The following is a 15,820-nucleotide window of genomic DNA, read 5'->3' as shown; positions in this document are numbered from 1 at the left end:
AAAAGCACACCCCAAAGTTGCCCTGTACAGGCCAGGGAGAGGGAAGGTAATGAAGCTCTAAAGGGTGGACATGAGGTTCTTGAGACGGTGGGGGTGTACATGGCTGGGGAACGTGAGGACAATGTAAAAGATGGGAGAAGGACGAGCTCTGTAGGGAAGGGGCATCAGACAGGAAAGAGGTGTGAGCCCCAACATGGTGCTCCAGCACCCGGCCGAGCCATAATGGGCAGTCCTTAAAGCAGCACTCCGTCCCCTAATCCTCTTGCAGATGAGCACAGGTCGGAGTTCCGTTTCCATCGCATGTTCCATTTGGGGAGCTGTTTTCAGAAGATGCTTTTGTGGAATAATTCCATCAGCACCGTGGATAAAGCCACGTCCACTGTCTGACTCAGCACCCCGTCTCCGTTTGTCTCTCTAGAGCACCTCCCATTAGATACTCGGGGGGGGGGGCGTTACATATTGTGCTACATACTCCTTCTTCTGAATGCATCTGCCTTGTCACCCGCTCCTTCTGTATCTGACGAAGCGGGTCTTTGCCCACGAAAGCTCATGCTCCAAAATATCTGTTAGTCTATAAGGTGCCACAGGACTTCTTGTTCTTCTGTACTCTATTCATCCAAAGATCTCCACCTAGTGGCTGCAGCCCATAGGAGCGTATCTGCTGGCTACCACCCCCAGCCCATGGATGACGTCGTTATCTCAAGTGGGAGGGGTCTGTGCTTTGGGTTGCGACCCTTCCTTCATTTCCCAGTGCCAATCCAGCTGGGGGGTCGGGGTCTTTATGAAGATGTTTCTGCCACTGTCCCTCTCCCCGGCGAACGATAGAGCTGGTCTCTGAGCGCCTCTTGAGTGGTTGCATTTTGTGCTTCGGGGCGCAGGTCCCCTCTGAGCGCACGCCCCCTCTGAACGCACGCCACAGGAGAGACTTACAATGGGAGGCATCAAGGCTAAATTATGCAACTGCCTTCCCAAAACGAGCCACTGATGGCACCACACAGACGCCATCATTCAGTTTCAGGGCTGTGCGCATGCTAATCAAAAACAATGTATATGTTCCTAATGTCTGGAGGCCTAGGACAATCTCCATCCTTTATTCTTGGAGGACAATGCACATAAGACATGCCCATCACTGCAGTAAGTACATTTGAGGACGCTTGCTCTATATTTCCGGGGTGTGTGGTATGCCAGTTGAGTTCAGCAGGAAGTGAATAAACAATGATGGGGTCTCCTGAGCATGGCACTGGAGAATGGGTCTGTGCAGTGTCTCTTCAGATCAGAGGGGCTGTTGCCAGAGGTTGCCTTGAGATACCTTTAATCAGCTTAACATTTTTAAATGAATGTCCCACGCCAGTTGAAAGAAACTGGTTTATCAATAACAAGAGCGGCCAGAAACAAGAGTCTTTGTCTTCTGAACTGATATATTGCAGATGAAATCGGTGTTGATAAATACCTGTCAAAAGGAATAATTAGAGCTAATTGAAAAATGCATTATTGGGTTCTGAATTAATTCAGGGAACAGTCCGGCGCATCAGGTATTGACAAGGGTCCAATGGAGACCACCATACTCATTTCGCTGTCAGGATTTCAACTGAGATTCAACTTTTCCAGCGGTGGAAGCAAGTTCATTAACATGTGAAGGACCTGAGATTCAGCAGGGAGCCCTTGCATTCCTGCTGGGTCTTCACTTCCACAGCTGTGCTAATCCTAGGAGTGTAGAATGGTAATAACTAATTTTCCGACATTCCAAAAAGTCGGTATCTCCCGCTTCTAGGCGTCATGTCATGCCATTTTCAAGAGTAAACAGGGGCTCTCCGCGCGAGACTAATAGAAATTCATTAGAAAAAAATAACGAGCCATTACGAGGTCTAATGAGTTGACATTGTTGCTCAAGATGGAGCCGTCACTATGGCAATGACAAATATTAGGACACGAGGCTAAACAACTGCAGTAAAGACTTTAGCTGCACCCCCCCTTCCTTTTTCCTGGTGGAGGTCTTAATGCTTTCCAAGGCCAATAGCCCTGGGAGAAGCTTCTGTGCTATTTAGCTTTGCCCGTAGTCCCTGTGGTTTTGTTTCACAATCCAAGAGGGATTCGTCGTAAGTCACTTTTGTTTTGACTTGCTAATGTCATTGCTTAGCTAATCCAAGGCCTAGCTGCTAAATCAGACTTTTCTGCCTGTCATGGGTTGGAAAGACCATGACGTCTATGGCAAGAAAACCCCCAGATAAACCCAATTTTCCTTCCACTGCTAAGTATAATGGAACAGCCCCTTCTGCTGAGGACAAACACACTACAGTATTATGGTGCCATCTAGTGACCATATCATGTAGGGGCATTTAACTTAGGTGCTCTAACCCCATGTCTTCCTGGTAGAAGTAGGAAAGACTGAGCTGTTTCCAGATCAAAGGCTTGTGAATCACAGCAAGTGACGGTGCTGAAAAATGTGCCACTGTGTAGCTTTGCGCTCATGGCTGGTCTCCAGAAAAATGCACAAATTTGGGATTAGAATCCTTGCTAAACTGAGGGAACCAATGGTAAAGACTGTCAGAAGAACAGTGATTACACGAGAGGTCAATTAACTTGTCAAATCACAGCGTTCGTCACAACTCTTAGTAGGAGTAGGGTAGGGTAGGAGTAGGGTAGTAGGGTAATTTAGTAGGGTAGGGTAACTTAGTAGGGTAGGGTAGGAGTAGGGTAGTAGGGTAATTTTCTCAGTTGCATTTCACGCTTTGATATTTGCGTTCTTGACTCTGAAGAGACAATTACGACTTGATCTCCAGTAGTGGTGGGATGCATGCAGAAATTTGTCCAGCGAGCAACTCAGATGGCTTCCTCCTTCCTCTGCACCTGTGCCCATTGCACGGATGTTTTGGAAATACCCCTGGGCGTGGGTGAAATTCCATGCCTGATGGTCTATCTAAGAAGCACATCTGACATCCCACTGTTGGCCGCTCTGTGTATGTGTCACTGGTATTACTGCTGCTGGAGTCCTCTTTCCGTAATTTGAGAAGGCTGCTAATAATTTGGAGAGGGTTCTACAGGCAGAATAAATTTTGTTATGTGCACCAAGCCTCTGCGGATGTGCACCGCCAATGGAAAGACACGCTGCCGACTGTGGGTGCTTGGCTAATCAGCCGGGGGGGGGCGGGGTGCACCTGAATCTCTCCAGGGCAGCTGGCCAAGTGCTCAGCACTGCATACTGTTCGTGGTCGGTACTCCGTTATCACTGACAATTTGCAAATAAAGCCAATTTTGTTTCTGTTGACGAGCGAGACGGAAGCTGGTGCAGTAAAAGGGCTGGTTTCGCTAACAGCCTGGCTCTGACATGGCAACAGCGACGCTGCACACATATGACGTGTTTGTCCCGGCAGAGCTGCAGCAAACTATGGCAATGACGCAGGTAGGCCAACGTACATCACCTGAGCGGGAGCAGCTGAAGCTTATGAACTGTCTTGCTGGTGTAACCCTCACACTGGGGAAGAAGCAGTCAAGTAGCACTTTAAAGACTAACAAAATAATTTATTAGGTGAGCTTTCGTGGGACCCACGAAAGCTCACCTAATAAATTATTTCATTAGTCTTTAAAGTGCTACTTGACTGCTTTTTTGTTTCGACAGTATGTAGACAAGCACGGCTCCCTCTCTGGTACTACTCACACCGGCGGTCGTTCATTGTCTTGTACAGTGGCACCTCGAAACGCTGAGCCAGAGAAAGAATGAGTCTCCTGCACAGCCTGAGCTGAGAGCCAGCTGGCTTTCAGCTCACACTGCAGAGGCTCCCTCACGAAGCTCCAGAGAGTCAAGTCCGCCCCGTGGTGGTTACACTATAGCTGCTCAACCTCTGAGAGAAGCAGCCATGCTCGCCTCGGTGTAGATCTCCAGCGAAAGGGCTGCCGTGCAGCTAGCCACGGTGGGAGGGAGCCCTGCGCACTCCACAGTCAGGCGGTCGGACTATGTCACCTTAGCTGCTGACTGTCCGGGACAGCTGTGAGCTCCTGGGGCCCACCAGAGCAATGATAAGAATGTCAGAGTGCAGAGAGCAGACTGAGGGCTGAAGGAGAAATACCCACCGCAGGCCGTGGTCGCAGGGGGGAGGTGCAAGCCGTGGGGCTGACAGCTACCGTGGGCCTGGGGGCAAGGTGGGAAGGGGAGCTCCAGGTCTGCAGCCCCGGAAGGGGCAGGACCCAGGGCAGAAGGGGAGTGGCCTCGGGCAGTCAGTCCTAGGCCCCGCTGGGACCGTGATGCTGGCCCTACCCCCAGCGCGCCCTGGCATTTCAAAGGGGCCCGGGACTCCGGCCGCCATAGCCGCTGAAGTAGAGCTGAAGGGCCTGGGTGCCGTAAGGCAGCGCGTGATCCAGGGACAGAGACAGAATAAATGGGAGAACAATCTGCTAGGCTGGGAAGGATCTCACACACATGCTTGTCTCCCTCTTACTCTCCTCCTCCTCCTCTTGCCCAGCTTGTTTCTTTCTTACTGTGCTTCTGCTAGGCTGCCACGCTGCTCTTTCGCTCTGAGGGGGCTTCTCTCGGGGGGTCTTCCCGAGCTCCTGGGATGCTGTGCCCCAGAGCGAAGGGCGCCGAGGTCTGAGGACACGTCCCTCCTTTTAGCTGGCACAGAAGCGAGGGGGGACCGTGCAGTGTGGCGGTCTTAAATGGGGAAAGAGGCAGAACAGAGGTCCCGCTGGTGCAGCTGGGCAGGGGGCCCAGCCACGCAGATCCCCTTGAGAGGCTGTGGCTTTCGCTGTGGGCCAGTTGTGCTCCCAGAGAGAGCGAGCTCGGGTGGGAGGGGGCATTTAATCCCTGCCATGTCACCTTTCTGGAGCGGCTCAGACGGCTGTGGATGGCTTCGCTGCCAGGCATCTGAGTTATGTTAAAGTGCACAGCGCCTCTGGGTAGGCGCCAGAAGGCAAAGCGCACTCCCACCCCCGCCTTCCCCCAACCCTTCCAAATTCAAACGCGTCTCAGGAAAGGCTCCGTTAAGTGAGCTGCGAGGCCGGGTGAGACAGCACGCGGGACAGGGGACTTTGCCGCATCTAAGCGCTGCTCAATTATTCATTCCCTATTTCTGCATATACAAAAGGTTAATCCACGAGGCGCTTGCCACACAGGGAAAGCGGCTCTTTGGAGACAGCTCCATATTAGTTCTTTTCTAATGGGTTTTTCAAGCATTATCTGTCCTCTGGTTTCCTGCGGTGGGGGAGGGTTCTCCTGAACCCCAGACACTCGAGAGGAATCATGATCGGCTGAGTGTGAGGAATGAATCATAGAAATCAGAGAACACTAGAACTGGAAGGGACCCGGAGAGGTCATCTGGTCCAGCCCCCTGCCCTCCCGGCAGGACCAAGCACCGTCTAGACCATCCCCAATAGGTGTCTCTCTAACCTGCTCTTAAATATCTCCAGGGATGGAGAGTCCACAACCTCCCTTGGCAATTTATTCCCGTGTTTGACCGCCCCGACAGTCAGGAACTTTTTCCTAATGTCCAACCTCAACCTCCCTCGCAGCAGTTTAAACCCATTGCTCCCTGTCCTTGTCTTTGGGCAGGGCCTCCGATGTTGCCCATATTTTGCAGGCGGATCACGCCTTTGCCTTCCGTTAACCTCCTCTTCCAGGGGACGTGTGCTTCTGTGCCACACACGGCCTGCCTCCTCTCTGTGATTGAGGGTATGTCTTGGTTACGTGGAAGATGGACCCTGTCAGGGCTGATCTTCTGGGGATGGATTTCACATGCCTAGTGGGGATGCACGAAATCGAAGTGGCCGGAGTCGGCAGTCGACCCCTCTGCTCCTCGATCTCGTGAGGAGTAAGGGAGAGTTTCTCCCATCAACGTCCCTCAGTGAGCACGGCCAGGTGAGTCGATTGTAGATAAGTCGATCCTAGCTACGCAATTGCCATAACTAGATTTGCATATCTACAATTTTACTCTAATGCCTAGTGTAGACCTGACCTGAGCCACAGAGTGGGTAAGGGGGGCGACAGTCAGCCACTGAGCGGTGGGCTCCTTTAGTTCAAGATCCAGGGGTTTGGACTTCAGTCCTGGAGATCCCGGGGGGAACCAGAATGATGCCCGCAAAGGGCTGGAAGACACCCTTCTAGCCCAGTCCCGGGGAGGCATTCTGATCTGACCTCACCTGCTGGGCGTGTTTCTCCTTCCTGAGAGGCTGTCTGGGAACACAGCCCAGGCCTAGGCTCTGGGCAAGACAGGAAGCTGGGAGGAGAAGGCCTCTGGGCTGGGGCTGACTTAGCAGCGCACAGGGTGGGGATGGGCTCCAGCAGAGAGAGAAGCAGCACTCTGGCAGGGCCAGAGGAACTCAGTGCAGCATCACTGTGACTTGCAAGCCCAGGGGGTTATAGCTGAGTGGGACGGAGGCCGGCCCACGGTCTCTGGGTTCTCAGGGTGTTGGTGTGTCAGAGGCAGCAAAAGCTCCCCTTGAAGGGGAGAGGCTTGGCCCTGGGGTGAGAGGTGTACTGGGACAAGTCCGGGAGCAGAGGGAGCATGATTGCCACTGGGGATCTGGGGAAGAAAGGGTGGACAATTATTGGCCCTGAGCTGGAGAGAACCCCCCCACGCTGCAAACATCTGTCACTTCTGTGTGCATGAATGAAACGGGAGGGGCTGGGGAGTCAGCAAACGTGAGGTACCAGACTCCCACATTGCTCCTGGTGGTCCTGGTCCCTTGCTTCCCTGCCCCAGGCATTCAGAGCAGCCACCCACCTGGTTCTTGGCTCCTGGCATCGGCCGTTGCCTTTCTCCGAACAACAGAGTCTCCTGCAAGGGAGGAGGAAGTCACATGTAATGAGAGAAAGGCCCTCAAGGTGGAATTTACCTGCAGTTGTCACTCAGACAAAGTGTGCAATAATTTGCTGGCAAGGACAGCCGGAGGCTGTTCTCTCCCTCCCAGCTGTTCTGCTTGCCAGCTGGTTAGCTAGGCACAAGAGGGGATTCGGACCATGGACCACTAGTTTGCAATTGCCTTTCTGGTGGCCCGCAGCATGAAACGTTGGGAGAATCAAGCAGTGTGGGAGTTAGGATTGGTAGTGTTTGGATTCCATCTACATTACTGACGAGATGTCCAGTAACCTAGGCTTAGCTGGCTTTATTAGTCAAAGACAAAACAGCACAACCCAGAAAAGAATGGGATACTAGTTTACTAATATACCCAGCTCTTAACTTGAATAGTAACAGAGAGGGAGCCGTGCTAGTCTATACACTATCAAAACAAAAAGCGGTCAAGTAGCACTTTAAAGACTAGCAAAATAGTTTATTAGGTGAGCTTCCGTGGGACAGACCCACTTCTGACAGCTCTTAACTTGTTTGGAACTGTTTTTGGCAGAAAGCGGCAAATCAGAGACGTTTACCCCAGCTTGGTGTGAGTTACGTATGTGGTCAAGTATCAGTCAAAATCCACTCTCATCTCTCTGGCGGCAGTACCGGAAGTCCCACACACACTGTCCTATTTGGGAAGCTTTCACATCCATCTCTTCTCTGACAGTCTACACATTCACAGAACAGATGGCCAACCCAGAAGTTCACAGTAAGTTTAGCAGGAACACGGCAAAGCGTTTTGGAAATCTGGATCGTTGCTATACGCTGTTCATACAGATCTAAAGAACACGTAGCGTTCTAGGACTATGCCGGTTAACTCAGGGGAAAGGGATGGATAAGCAGATCTTTCTCCTATGAACCGGAGAAAGGGCAAACTTGTTGGAAAACTACTACAAGTTGAACCTCTCCAGTCTAGCACTCTGGCCCGGCAGCATCTGTAGTCCAGAATGATTTTAATTAGCGGGATGTCCACTTATCATGGGTGTGGCCCAGTTACTTGCAGTCCCATAAAGTTTGTTGACAGCCACCAGTCCTGGCTCTCTGTGTTCTGTGCTGTTCTTTAGCTCCAATTTGCCCGTAAATGTCTTCTAAGAGCCCTGCAAGGAGTGGAAGTGTTGCTAAGGCTGCTAGACAATACCAGCCTCCGGCGGTTTGGCAAATTCTCTTGTTCAGCACTGGTTAGCTCCTGAGGGTGCTGGAACAGAGAGGTTCAGCCCATAGAAGTGTTTGCATGTCCCCTCAGTGCATCTCTGCTCCTGGACACTGAAACGGGGACCTTGTGCTATACCGATACCACCGCCCTGCTTGGTGTAAACTAGGAGGATTTGCAATAGCACAGACCAGTCACCTAATTATTCTTCAGGGAAAGGAGGAACGTGGCACATGCCAGCATTCTGAGAAAGGGCACCACGAGCCGGACCGCTCTTGCATCATATTCCAAGCCTCTGCTGCTTCCCTACCCTGGTACAGGCCATGCAGAATTAGCGATCCTGAGTGTGTGGGTGACCCTAACGTTCTTGTATTATTCATTCTGCTGGGCTGAGCTCCCTGATAAGGTTTGGAAGGTCAGCACCATGTTAATATGCTGAACGGGGGGATGCCATAGGCTGAAAATTGAGCTCGTCACACCAGAGTGATTCTCATTGATGGCATTTGATTGGTTATTAATATTAATTTTATTTTTGATGGAGATGCCACGTGTACATCCCACACGTTAAATGTTTCAGAGGTGCCAATGGCTTCACAGCGGCTGACAAGCGTAAACACACGCCCGGTGGGTCTATTCTGAGCGGTTGTACCTCCCTATATTTCCTAGTGCTGTGCTGCATGGAACCCAGCAAGTCGTAGGCAAGAAGGGCTTAGAAGTGCCTGGAAACCAACGAAAGAGGGACCAGTATCATGTCTGGAAGCTGCCTCCACTCTAGGTTCTATTGCTCACAGTGGCTACGTCTACATGTGAAGCCTACATCGAAGTAGCCTATTTCGATGTGGTGACATCGAAATAGGCTATTTCGATGAATAACGTCTACACGTCCTCCAGGGCTGGCAACGTCGATGTTCAACATCGACGTTGCGCAGCACCACATCGAAATAGGCGCAGCGAGGGAACGTCTACACGCCACAGTAGCACACATCGAAATAAGGGTGCCAGGCACAGCTGCAGACAGGGTCACAGGGCGGACTCAACAGCAAGCCGCTCCCTTAAAGGGCCCCTCCCAGACACACTTGCACTAAACAGCACAAGATACACAGAGCCGACAACGAGTTGCAGACCCTGTGCCTGCAGCATGGATCCCCAGCTGCAGCAGCAGCAGCCAGAAGCCCTGGGCTAAGGGCTGCTGCACACGGTGACCATAGAGCCCCACACGGGCTGGAGAGACAGCGTCTCTCAACCCCCCAGCTGATGGCTGCCATGGAGGACCCCACAATTTCGACGTTGCGGGACGCGGATCGTCTACATGGTCCCTACTTCGACGTTGAACGTCGAAGTAGGGCGCTATTCCGATCCCCTCATGAGGTTAGCGACTTCGACGTCTCGCCGCCTAACGTCGAAGTTAAGTTCGAAATAGCGCCCGACGCGTGTAGCCGCGACGGGCGCTATTTCGAAGTTAGTGCCGCTACTTCAAAGTAGCGTGCACGTGTAGACACAGCTAGTGGGTGCAGGGAGGCAGCCAATTGATATCCCACAATCCCCTCAGAAGCCAACAGAATTCCACGAGCAAAACAGACAGCTAATTGGAGCAGCATCATTCACCCCTAGCATGAGCCTTCCCTTCCCCGCATCTCACAGACACAGCAGGGGTAAGCATTAGCAACCAGGCTTTTCATGAGCCTGGAGAGAGAGGAAGCCCAAAAGGGCAGTCCAGAATGGCAGTTTATGATGCTCGCAACTTACACAAAGAGGAATTAGATAAAAGAACATAAATGCACTGTCTGGCAGATTGCAATGCAATACTAATTTGTTATTTATAACTCAGAAGATAACACCACAGAAACAGAGAGAGAAAAAACAGGCTGCTCCGTAACATACCGTGGTGCAGCTCACTGCAACTTGTTTTAAGATGGGTCTAACTTTGGAGCCAATCCCCTCCCAGGCTTTATTGCTGCCAGACCCCGATGGCAGGAAGGGCACGTTGAGTGAGTTCACATCTGTTATAATACTGCAGTGGTTGAATGCAGTTGGATTTAATCTGTTTGATCTGCCATGAGGTGTACAGTACCTACAGAGCAGGAGCTCCCCAGAAAAGCTGGTTAAGCACATCTGGAGATGGAGCAGGAATCTTTCCGGCACGTCTCTACAAAGCTCTCGTCGAGAGCTTTAATCCTTCTCAGAAGGGTTCAAGGGAGGGCTTCCTTATTCTGTCCTTCATAGTAGGTAGGACACCTGCACGCGCCAAGCCGGCCGCAAGTGGTCTGGCAGCATTAAAGCACAAAGCATGGCCACATACAGTCCAGGTTTCTGGGGTCACCCAGTCAGCTTCCATTCCCGATGGTGCGCTCTGATTTGGAGAAGATGGATATCACACATCGCAGCCTGGATGACACAGAAGCAGCTCAGTAGCACTGGGGCTGTCCACCTCCATGTGCTCATCCCCAGCAAGTTATGATCCCAGCTTCGTTGCTGTTTGCAATGGGCCTGCAGGGATCATCCCAGAGAATGGCAGTGCGCGGGCAGGCAGGGCTGTGAACACATGCTGACAGTGCAAGCTCCTACCCCGCCCCCCCGATTCCCCCGACAAACATGGCCAGCTTTGCAAATGCAGACGCCTAGATAGCCACGAGGGGCGCAGCTCGCAAGCACCGTTTTCAAAGCAGAAGCAAACCAGCTAGGACCGCAGCACCGCCCTGCCAGTCACCAGGCCGGGTTTAGCTGCCCCGGTCTGTGCTGTGAGTTCCACCGATTTGGTAGTTTAAAATGGAAGAAAATGCCTTTGTACACACCATGTGGCTTGTGTGCAACCCAGTGCATTGCTCATTGTCAAAGCGTGACCCTTCTGTGCTTTACCATGTATCTTCTCAAAAGTCTAACCGAGGTTGTTTATTTTTTTTTTCCCTTAATGCAGCTGGAACAATGAATCAGTTACTCGCTTCCCCGTCTCCTTTGGCGCATTGTCTGTCACTGCTCAGAAAGCAAAAACAGCTTACCCAGCGTGAAACGTTTGATGAACTCATGCAATCTGCCTGCACTGCTAGAGCGCGGCCGAGTGCCTGTGGGGTGGGGGATGCTCTCAGAGGTCGGCCACGCTGACATCAAGCGGGGGCCGTGAGGGTGAGATGAGGGATGACGCGTTGAGGTGTGCGAGGGAGCAGGCAGAGCTCATGAGGCACCTGGTAGAGGTGCAGTGAGAGCATCTGCTGCTCAGAGGCCTCTTGTACCTATGATAAATGTACAATTTCAGAAGAGTAGGCCCCTTAGCAATGCATGGAGCCACCTGCCCGTGCCTTCACGCAGGAGCTGGCCAGGAGATGGACGTGCTGCTGCTTCCAGGAGCTGCTTATGGAGATAGGCACCACCCAGAGGCTGCTCTCTGAGTTCTCCCCCAGTACCCCAGCCCCTTTCCCCGGCGCTGAATTCCCTCCCACCCTCTGAACCTCTCTGTTCTAGCCGAGAGCCCCCTCCAGCACCTCAAACCCCTCACCCCCAGTTCCACTCCAGAGCTCTCATGCCCCTATCCCTGCTTTTCAATCCCCTTGGCTCCAGCTTGCAGCCCCCTCCTCCCACACTCTGAACTCCCCAGTTCTGGTCCCACCCGAGAGCCTGCATCCCCATCCGGAGCCCTCAGCCCTCCTACGTCCTAACCCCGATTTCGTGAGCATTCATAGCCTGTCACGCAATGTCCGCACCCCGAGTTTGCCAATCTCCACTTTAGCAGGAGGCTGTGAGGAGGCGACCACTGAAAATCACCCCGTCCTCATCCATCATTCACTCCAGCCTTTGGCACAACATCCTTCCCCAGAGCTGTGACACTCACAGCTTATGCTCCACGTGGGATCGTGTCTGCTTCCAAGCGAACATATTTGCTGACTCAAAGATCAGCAGTAATCAAACACGCAGCTTGGAGCCCGGCAATTCCATCGCTGACACCTGCCTGATGCCAAGGGAAAGATTCTGCTCCCAGAATCCTCTAGCACAGGGTTTCCCAAACTCTATATAGTTGGGAACCATTTTTTTTCAGTACCATTTTTTTTTGAGGCCCAAAAATATAAACACATATAAAAATGAAAAATGAATAAATTTTCACTGTTTATTATTTATTTTTCAATAATTATAATAATAATACATAGCAATAATTTCTATATTTTCTAAGGACCAGTATTTTTTTGCCAAGGACCGGTGCTGGGCCATGGACCACACTTCAGATAATGCCGTTGTAGCACATCAGGCAAGTCCAGCCATGTTTGTGACTTCATTCAGTACATCTACTGTAAGTTAGCACCATCCCAATGGAGCTGCCTACAGGCAGGCTTGAACCTGGGTCCTCTGGAGCTTAGTGCAGGAGCCTGAGCTAAAAAAAAAAAAAAAGCCAGCTGCGTTTCAGCTAATGCTGTAGAGGCAGCATGGTCTGCCTGTGTGAGTGGTCTAGGTGCTACCACGTGGGACAGTGAACATCTCTACCCAGGTGTGTGAGTTACACCAAGACCCCGAGTAGTCCATTTCTAAATAAAAGGGCCGTCAGCCATTTTACATTTCCATAAATTCAATAATTGTACATGGGGAAAAGAACCCAACCTGTTCTGTTGCAGAATCCAGGGTGCTGAGCATATTGCCCGCACCTGGATTTCTTGAAGGTACAGTTGGTGGCTTTCAAAGAGTGCCCCGGAGGGGACTGTTTATTTCATCATTGTCTCAAGTAAGTGTCTGGATCCTCCCTGTGAGGCAAGCTGCACATGTTTTATGTGGTGGGGCTTTTAACCTTAAAGCAATTGAAAGAGCTGTTACCTAGACAGCTGGGGAAAAAGGGAAATTGAAAAGGAGCAAGATGGAGGATGAAGGAGGTTGGCTACTAGCCAGACATAAAGTGTATCTCATTGTTCCCTCTTTATTTCTCTGTCTCCTTTTCCACACGCGTCAGTCTCCATATGCAGTTCAGTCATGCAAAGGCGAGGTGGGTGAAAGTTACTACGACTTGTGTAACATCACAAATGTGTTACTATTCCCCCTTTCCGAGAGGAGAATTAAGGTTTAAACACACCTGATTTTGATGGGAAAAGTCAGTAAAATGCAGCACGAGCCAGGCATTTGCATGGCACGACTCCTTGTAATTGGCCTCTAGAACAGGCAATCAGTTCCGCTTTGCAGGGCCTACAAACTTGATTTAAAAAGACCCTTTGGATTCACCGGCTTTTGACCTGGAGCCTGTGGGTTAAATCACCTGCCGTGCAGATACATGCAAACTCAGCTCAGAGGGGAAGAAAGTTACCAGCTGGGAGGTTCTGCAAGGTGACAGCTTGGAGGGAGTCACATAACTCATGCTCCTTCCCCACTGTTTCAGAGTCTGTCATCTGTGGTGGAGACCCAGGGAAGCAAGGTTTGCAAAGAAACACCTGACTCTGAGCTGTCAGTTCAAGGGGGTGGCCGGGTGCCTAAAAGCAAGGCTTGGCAATTCCGACATCCCTTTGCGGCTCTCTCCGCCGGCTCCGGAGTAACTACTTCTTCTCTCTCTCTCTCTCCAACATGCGCACACACATTTGAAGGCAAGGTTTTGGGCTGGCATTAAGTTCCTCTGGGTTTATCAGGGAGCAGAGTGCTGTCACTAAAGGACCACTGTGCAGCAGAACAGAAAATAAGATGTCACGGAAAACTAGACCGCTTCACTGTCACAACATACTAAAAAGCTCCCTGGTTAGCCGAGATGGGCTGCTGGTGGAAAAAATGGCCAGCCTTCTTGGGCCACTAGATGGATAGAATCCAAGCATCATAGAACAGTAGAAGAGGAAGAGACCTCAAGAGGTCATCGAGTCCAGTCCCCTGCCCTCAGGGCAGGACCAAGCACCACCTATCTAGATTCTCCCTGCTAGATATTTATCCAACCTGTTGTTAAATACCTCCAATGACGAGGACTCCACAACCACCCTAGGAAATTTATACCAGTGCTTAACCACCCTGACAGTGAGGACTTTTTTCCTAATGACCAACCTAAACCTCCCTTGCTGCAATTTAAGCCCATCGCCCCTTGTCCTAGGTTCAGAGCCAAGGTGAATAATTTTTTCTCCCTCTTAGGTAACCAGGCAGGCACTGTTGTCCTAGTATTGCCAATTGATGGAGTGGGGTATAAGTCCAATTTCATCGAAGACATCTTTGATATTTACAGTGAAAGAATATATTTTATTCGCCAGAGCATCTTATTTTCTGTGCCGCTGCACAAATGCTATTTTAGCCAGGGCAGTTTGCTCGCTGATAAACTTTGGAGACTCCTCTAGCTTCCCAGTCAGCAAAGCTCTGGGACCTTGGATGTTATTTATTGGTTCATTTTATTTCATCTGATGTTTCTTTCACCTTTAGTATGACTGAGTGACCAATTCAATATAAAATGGAAAACTGTAGAGGGTGATATAATCAGACAGAGCAGGTTGCCGAAACCTCCTTATTATATTTGCAATGTTCTTTTCAAAATGCAGATCTGAAATAGAGATCTCCTGAATAAGATGGGCTGCTGATATTTCATTTCAATTCATATTATTGCTCTGTACAGGAAGAGTCAGTGGCATACATCTTCTGAGATATCCACAGGGAAATGCAATGCGTTCTTGGGAAAAACCCAGACAGTTCGTGCATTCCCTTTGAACAACAAGCAGAACATAGGAAGGCGTCCTCTTTAGTGCCTATAAGGAATGACCAGTTGAGACTGAAGACGGTAAATTATTGGGGGGCCAGGAATGCCATTTATGTTTGTACAAAACCTAGCACAATGGGGCCTGACCCCCGCCAGTGGGCTTGAGGAGCTAGCAATAATAACCAAGGGATTATCTCAAGCAGTCACTCTATTACCTTTCAAAACAGAAAAGGAACTTGAGAGCTCAAGTCACCCTAGTTTTAATACAACCAAGCTCTCCAGTGCCACTGAAAAGACCTTCTTTCAGGACAACTAAGGATTCAATTTATCTTGTAAATAGTTACTTTTTGGACTCTCTCGCTCCACATGTCTTTGCATACACACACACACACAAACGCTCATGTAGTGGTTCCAGGAGTGTGTCCGCAGCACACTTGATTACCTCTGGTGGTATACCGTCCTGGCCAGGGGCCTTTCCTGCTGCAATGCTGTCGATGGCTCTCTTCAGTTCATCCACAGTCGGTTCCTGATCCAGTTCATCCATTACTGGTAGGAGCTCGATGGCATCGAGGGCTGCGTCAACCACAACGTTCTCGCGTGAGTACAGCTCGGCGTAGTGCTTAACCCAGCGCTCCATCTGTTTGGCTTTGTCAGCGATGACTTCACCAGATTTGGATTTCAGAAGTGCCATCTTGTTCTGGGTGGGTCCTAGTGCCTTCTTCATACCCTCGTACATTCCTCTGCGATTACCAAAGTCGGCACAGGTCTGGATGCTACTGTGCCTGTGCTGGAAAGAGGGTGAGGTTCCACAGGATATGCGCGTCTCTAACATTGTAACATTGTATAAGAACAAAGGAGACAGAAGCGACTGCAACAACTACCGTGGAATCTCCCTCCTAAGCGTCACTGGTAAACTGTTCGCTCCCGTCATCCTTGGCACACTCCAGAAGATTGCTGAGAGGGTGTATCCCAAATCGCAGTGCGGATTCTGCGCAGAGAGGTCTACCATTGACATGGTCTTCTCTCTAAGGCAGCTGCAGGAGAAGTGCAGGGAGCAGAGGAAGCCACTCTACATAGCCTTCATCGAGCTGACCAAGGCCTTTGACTTGGTCAGCAGGGATAGTCTGTTCAAACTGCTCCACAAGATAGGCTGTCCTCCACGGTTACTCAAGATGATCCAGTCGTTCCACGAAGACATGAGAGGAACCATCCAATATGACG

Source organism: Carettochelys insculpta, chromosome 10 (assembly GCF_033958435.1).
Source record: "Carettochelys insculpta isolate YL-2023 chromosome 10, ASM3395843v1, whole genome shotgun sequence".
NCBI classification, from domain to species: domain Eukaryota; kingdom Metazoa; phylum Chordata; order Testudines; family Carettochelyidae; genus Carettochelys; species Carettochelys insculpta.
This window is presented reverse-complemented; position numbering follows the sequence as displayed.